The sequence below is a fragment of the Falco biarmicus genome, chromosome W (assembly GCF_023638135.1).
Source record: "Falco biarmicus isolate bFalBia1 chromosome W, bFalBia1.pri, whole genome shotgun sequence".
Lineage (NCBI taxonomy): Eukaryota > Metazoa > Chordata > Aves > Falconiformes > Falconidae > Falco > Falco biarmicus.
Window position 1 is genome coordinate 14,564,508 of NC_079310.1, and position 7,243 is coordinate 14,571,750.

Below are 7,243 nucleotides of genomic sequence, written 5' to 3' on the forward strand. Positions count from 1 at the left end.
AAAGGCAAAAAGGTGACGTGGATTGAAACACTCATTAGGCTAATTGTAGAAAATTTTCATTAAAGGCTATCAACTAAAGGCCATATCTGTGGATGAGAAATTCCCTCAAAATGCTGGAGATCAGGAGACTTTTTGAACAAGTTCTTACCTAAGCATCTGCTTTTGGTCACTCTCAGAGAAAACATGCTGACCAAGCCGGATACTGGTTCAATCCAGCCCTGTTATTTCCATGCTTCTGTGGTTCGGGGCTGCATGGGGTGGAAGAGTGGAGCAGAAGAAAGTTAAAAGTGTGTGTGGTCATGAACTAATAAAGAGGTGCTGGTAAGGAGCTGGAGATGGGGCCACATGTGAGTGCACTGGTATCCCCAACATGGAAGGAATAGCACACAGGGCTTTGTGACTTAGAACCTGTAGCACAGAGGTCCCACCAGGTAGAAAAGCCAGCACTTGGACCAGTGCAGTGCTATAAATACAGATTGCAAACTCAGAAACCTGTCTGAAGAGCCTCCTCAGAATGGGAGAAATGCTGCCAGCCATTCCCATACAAATGACTGTACCTAGCTGGGCTACAGTATACTAAACAACCACAGAAAGCAAGAAATCACCAGTCTGTTTGTGACAGGCCATCCCAGCTAAATCAAGTTGTCATTTATTTTAGACTTGCTCTTGCCCCAGGATCAGTAGCTGTTTCTTTCAGGTTGAGAATGGAGCAATTTGAAAGTGCAAAAGCCTATTAGAAAAAATGGCATGAAGGGTTAGTTATAGCAGTGACGGTTGCACTTTGTCATCTGTAGTTAACCCTTTTGCCCCAGGGCTTCAGAGACTTTCTGTGTGGTTCACAGGTCACTCAGAAGCTTTGCTGCAAGTAAGCATTTAAAGGTGAAACCTGGGAGCAGAGCTGCCACGAAGGCATGGGTGTGTGGGTGTGGGTGGCAGAGGAGAGTTGTTAATCCAGATAATATTTTAAATGCAAAACAGATTCCTAACAGAAAAAAACAAACAAACAAACAAATTTGCTTCTTGGGTTTGGTAATAACAAAATGAAATCAGTTAGGGAAAATATACACTTTCAAACAATATGTTTCAGTTAGATTTCCTGCATTGGTGCTGCTCTTTGTAGTCTTAAAAACGGCAGACCTCTGCTGAATCCTGCACTCAATTATATCAGGGGCTATGATTAAAAATAAAATAAAATAAAATAAAAATTATTAGTATAAAGTTCTCCCCATTTCTTCAGAAACAAGAGAATGCAAGAAGTGAAATGAATTGCTCTGTAAGGAAGCCAAACAACTGTCCTGTTCATCCAGACTCATATCCAGAAAACCAGTCTTTGACATCTGTGTATAAATCCACATGGTTTAGGGAAAGGTTAGTGAAACTGTAGTTGCAGTATTTTGATTTAAACTAAGCTTTTTATAGAAGACACTGTTCATCTGTTATGTTTCTTGTTTTGCTAACTGCTTTTGTCCATACTTTGTAGCTTGACTATATTTGCCTCATACCAATGGCAGTATTAGGAGAAAGATTTTCACCGTTTTCTCATTACTGTACTAAAACGTGGTCAGCCAGACATGCTTGTGCATTTGGATAGGTGTAGGTGAAAAGAGGATTTAGGAAGGAATGAGGTGTTCATGTGGTCTGTTACCTACTGGTCTGGCATAGACCTGTAATGCCAGCTTCAAGAGGAAAAAAAAAAAAAGTCAGCTTTTGTGCTTTTGTTCAGGCTTGTCAAGATGATATGTCTATCTGAGATGCATATTAAGGCTGAATAAAACAGTTCCGACAATTACACTATTTTTTATTCAAACATTCCTGCAAAAGCACATGTCAGAATGTAGGACAAGGCCTCAAGGACAAGAGTCCAAGTACCGATAGCCTGATGAATAGAGACTTGTTAGAACTTGTAGGGCACAAGCCCTGGGAGCAAAGGAACAAGCTAACCGCAGACCCCTGAGCCGTTACAGTTGAGGAGGCAACCAGATGGACAGAGAAACAAGTAGCCAGATAAGGGAACAGATGGCACCAATATGTAATCAAGAAAGCCGCATAGAAAGAAACTCCCTAACCTTGGAATAAAAATTATTGCTAGGTCAAGATAAACTAGTAAGTACCTATTGTTCTAACGGTGTGCCTTAAATATTAACCAATCAGTGTTTTTTACGCTTAAGATTTAACCAATCAGTGTGTAATATGTAGAAGGTAGAAACGTATATATTTGTAAGAAAATCACTAATAAATGGACACTTGCTTGCATCAAGCTGCGTCCCGTCTCTTCATTCGCCGCAAATTGGTGACCCCGACGTGATCCGGTGAAGGATCTGACGTGGAGGGACTCTCGAATCGCCTAACTGAGCGACATGCAGCGAATCCCACAGAACTTTGAATGATCTGCTGAAAGGAAGCAGGAGCCAGTCGGCCATAAATCCCTCCGGAGTTGAGAGGTGAGCTGTGGGAAATCTGTAAAGGGGAATCAGGCTTCATCCCCAGAAAGAGACGTATATGGACTCATGAAGGGTCTTCTAGTCAGATCAGGGAGTCCGTGCCTCAGTCTCCTCAAATGGTGACCCTGATGTGATGTTCCGAAGCCTTGGAAGAATAAGGACGGAAAAAAGACAGCTTGTGGAAGAGGGCTGCGTTCCGGAGGAGACGGCTTGGCTGAACGATCGTCTTGCTGTCTGGACCGGTCAGACAACCTAAACCCCGAGGATAACACCTGTATTCATCGAGACAGGTGAGCAGCCAAGAAACCTTAGAGATTTTAAATATTTGAAGAAATTTTAAGAAGCTTTAGAAACCTGTACTCATTGAGACAGGCGGGCAGTCAAGAAACTTTAGAGACTTTGAAAGAAATTAAAGCGGTCAGCAGACAATTGTATGATGCTGTCGCAGAGGGGAACTCCGTGTCGGGAATGCATTTAACATCTTGGTGGCAAATTCTGACTACTCTTTGCCAAGCGTGGACTAATTCTACTAATGGTGCTAACCAGAGGAAGCTGTAAATTCCACCGACAGCGCGACTCTTCTCAAGACACCGTCAGCGATGGCGATTCCGTCCACACCTCCTCTGCCCCCAAAGCTTCTGTCACTGATTGCAGTGACCCTCACAACACAGGACCAAGCACGGGAACAGGACAACTCGGACAATGATTTTATTGACACTGATAAACCTTTTGATCCAGGTCCTATAGATCTAGAAAAGGAGCTAGACCTTTTCCCCCACCCCCTCGTCTCTCCTGATGCATTGATTGTATTTTTGGGGAGGGTGAAAGGGAGTCTGAGGGATCGGTGGCAGGAATGCAAGTGGGAAACACTTAAGTGATGGGTTTTGGGAGTCGCTATGGCATGTTCAGTATTTTGTCAGACAAATCAACCTGCAGAGTGGCAGCCTGTGCAATACGAGGCTGCTAAAGAGTTAAGCAAAGCAGTGCGGGAAGGGAGGATTCATAATACATTTGCTATGTCCCTTCTTGAAGTGATGGCAGAGCCTTATACACTCACACTGCATGATTGGAAGTTACTGCTTTGTATGGTACTAACTGATACAGTATATGATGTGGTTATTTGATTTTTGTGAGCTATGTGTAGTGGCCTTGACTGAAAACCTTAATCGGGGAATTGCTGTTAACTATGAGCAGTTAGCTGGAGCAAATAACTGTGCCGATTCTGTGACTCAGGCAAGGTATCCCAGGGACAACTGTTTGCAAATGAATGAGATGGCTATTAAGGCAGTCAGGATGCGGGAGTCTTGCCACAGTCTTGCAGGGTCCTAGAGAGTCACTAACTTTAATACTAACTTGATTGATTGGCTTCAGAATATTTTGCAACAAGTCGAACATCAGGAAGCTCAAGGGTTGCTTTTAAAACAACTAGCTGTGATAATGTCAATGAAAACTGTAAACGGGCAACTTTCACAATCGCAACCCCAACATGTGTCAAATGATTGTAACGCAGAACTCACAGCAGACTGTAATTCTCAGGCTGAGTTCTGGAATGCAGCATAACACATTTTTGCTTCTCTAATCTCTTCTGTAAGAATAGTACACGCTCTTAACTTGCTTAGTAAATTAGGCTTCTAGCTCGCTAAACAAAGTAATACTACAAATACTATTTTTTTTTTCTGGCTTATTAACAGATGTTGATTCTGTCCATCATATGTTGCTACAGAACCGAGTTGCTATTGATTGTTATTATTAGCACAGGGACACAAGTGTGAAGACTTTGATAGGATGTGTTACGTGAATCTGAGTGACCACTGTGAATTAATTTACAAAAGTATACAAAACTTAAAAGCCTTAAAACAAAGATCTGCAACAGAGCCAGGGGCAGGATGCCTTTGGTCTCTTCCCACGGCTGGGAAACTTTGGGCCATGACTCAAAAGTATTACAGGTTTTATTATAATTATCTTTAACCACCTTATTGATGTTTGCCTTATGTCTCCCATGCTTTTTTTTTCTGTATTCAGTGTTTAGTTGATTGTAACTTAAAGCAGATCATGGTCACCCAGCTACACACACCCTTTGCCTCCTCGCAATTAACAAGCAAAAAAGGGGAGGATAGAGAATGTCTGAAGAGAGATATAGGAGAGGAAGCTGGAGAATATTTGACCTAACAAGAGATGAGAGAACAGCTGGGTATTGTGAAGGAGACTAGGAAAGATAAACATGGTTATCTAGTGTCTAATAGGTGTCTGCATGCTTGTAGTGATATATAGCTATGTAACTACATGAATGATTTCTGCCCTGAGCCTGGTGGAGCATACAGCTGCGGTTTGTGTCCGGGCTCAGAGATGTAAATAGGGGCTTCTCTGTTATGGTAAAAGTGTTTCTCTTTGCATAAAAAAGAGAAGGAATGAAGGGAATGACCCCAGAGGTATGTTCAGAGAAGGCATGCTATGTTTCGAATTTTTTGACTGAACCAGTTCTTGTTTGGTGTGCCCTTCCACCTATGTATAATGTTAATCCAAAAGAAGCTGATATTCTTTACACTTTGAATGTCAATAATTGTCTTTCTGTAGATACTAATGTAGTAGGAGGCTATGATGGGAACGTGTCGCAGCGGTTCTTCTCTTATCCAGAGTAACAGCAGGGAAAGCATTAAAGAGTTAAATCACCTTGTTTGTTAGGCAGTTAAGAATGTGAGTCAAAATTGCCACTGCTTTTTGTTGTTGGTTCAAGGACACGGCTGTGAGGATTTTGATGGTATGTGCTGCGTGGATTTTAGGCGCCCCATTGCAGCAACATGTTATCAAAATCTGAGAAAATGTCAGCCTTTTTGGCATTCATTCACTCAATTGGCAGTATTGTTTGTTTGCTATTACCTTGGTTGCTGTCATGTTTGCAAGGGCCCTGCAGAACATGGCAAACCTGGTACTAGCTGTTCAAAAACAAAAAGGGGAAATTGTAAAATTGTACGGAACAAAGACAGTGGGTTATTTTGACATTGATAATATGTCTTAGTTGGTTTTTTATTTGTTCTATTACTTGTGCCTTGCTTTTGCTCGATTTCAGGGGTTCTTTTTGTGCAACAGGAAGGGGGAGATGTAGGACAAGGCCTCAAGGACAAGAGTCCAAGTACCGATAGCCTGATGAATAGAGACTTGTTAGAACTTGTAGGGCACAAGCCCTGGGAGCAAAGGAACAAGCTAACCGCAGACCCCTGAGCCGTTACAGTTGAGGAGGCAACCAGATGGACAGAGAAACAAGTAGCCAGATAAGGGAACAGATGGCACCAATATGTAATCAAGAAAGCCGCATAGAAAGAAACTCCCTAACCTTGGAATAAAAATTATTGCTAGGTCAAGATAAACTAGTAAGTACCTATTGTTCTAACGGTGTGCCTTAAATATTAACCAATCAGTGTTTTTTACGCTTAAGATTTAACCAATCAGTGTGTAATATGTAGAAGGTAGAAACGTATATATTTGTAAGAAAATCACTAATAAATGGACACTTGCTTGCATCAAGCTGCGTCCCGTCTCTTCATTCGCCGCAAATTGGTGACCCCGACGTGATCCGGTGAAGGATCTGACGTGGAGGGACTCTCGAATCGCCTAACTGAGCGACATGCAGCGAATCCCACAGAACTTTGAATGATCTGCTGAAAGGAAGCAGGAGCCGGCCGGCCATAAATCCCTCCGGAGATGAGAGGTGAGCTGTGGGAAATCTGTAAAGGGGAATCAGGCTTCATCCCCAGAAAGAGACGTATATGGACTCATGAAGGGTCTTCTAGTCAGATCAGAGAGTCCGTGCCTCAATCTCCTCATCAGAATGGCTTACCTTAACGGTGCTAGTATGCTATTCCCTGTTAAGGGATGTAGCCATTCCAAAAGACTGCATCACAGTAATCACTAACAGCATCAGAATAATTACAAATTTGCCCATGATCGGTGTTACGGGTTTTTTTTCTTTTTCCCCAGGCTTTTTTGGTCTGCATAAGCATGTGCAATACTGCCTCTTACTCTGCTAGTCTGGGATACTGGTAATGTCTTGAATATCCTAATCCAAAGAACTAAAACATTTCCCTTTCTCTTTCCTACTATTCCCAGGAGAACATGAATGCCTATACTGTGACAGTCCAAGTGTCTATACTGTTCCCTTTATAGTCTCTATACAGGTTTGTTATAGCTTTTCTCATCCCTTTAAACTTGGCTTTTCTAAAACTCCTTAGGAATCTTGACTTTACTCTCAAAATAAAACAGGGCTGACAGATTTGGGCTCATCTCTGATATTGTGAGGAAACAGTAGGAGATAGAAAACAACCTTTGACAATTCAGAACAAAGGCATTTTTTGTTGCAATCTTGATAATGGTGAGAGCTCAACTTTAGTCTCTGCTGAATTGTTAAAATGTAAAAAGCAACTTACCTAAATGGGAAGTGAATGAGGGGAGCTGGATGCACCATACAAGTAAAGTGAACACCATCAATCACCATCTCCAGGCTTGGTATTTGAGCAGTCTTTCAGATGTTCTGGAGAGATTTGCTCAGAATAAGTAAATGCCAAAATTGAGTGTCCACACATATCCATCCAGTGTGTCAGTCAAACATAATAAAATTATGATTTATAGACTGACCAGTTTGGTCCCAGCTCTATCAAGGATCCCTCAGACATAAATTTAACCATGTAGGTGAATCTGATGTCTTGGTAAAAAGTTCCTTATGCTTCAAGCAAGTTGTCATGCAGATACAGAATGAAGATATCTGGCTTGGAGATTTGACCTTCTAAACAGGCAAAGTAAATAAGAAG

General features: G+C 41.8%; 1 long non-coding RNA gene across 1 annotated transcript; it reads left to right on the plus strand.

Annotated features, from left to right (window-relative positions):
• The first annotated feature begins 1,830 nt into the window (after nucleotides 1–1,830).
• On the plus strand, nucleotides 1,831–6,221 carry LOC130142047 (uncharacterized). Its single transcript, XR_008819275.1, has 3 exons — nucleotides 1,831–2,103; nucleotides 2,259–2,731; nucleotides 5,965–6,221. It is a non-coding gene; the product is annotated as an uncharacterized LOC130142047 (long non-coding RNA).
• The last annotated feature ends 1,022 nt before the right edge of the window (nucleotides 6,222–7,243 follow it).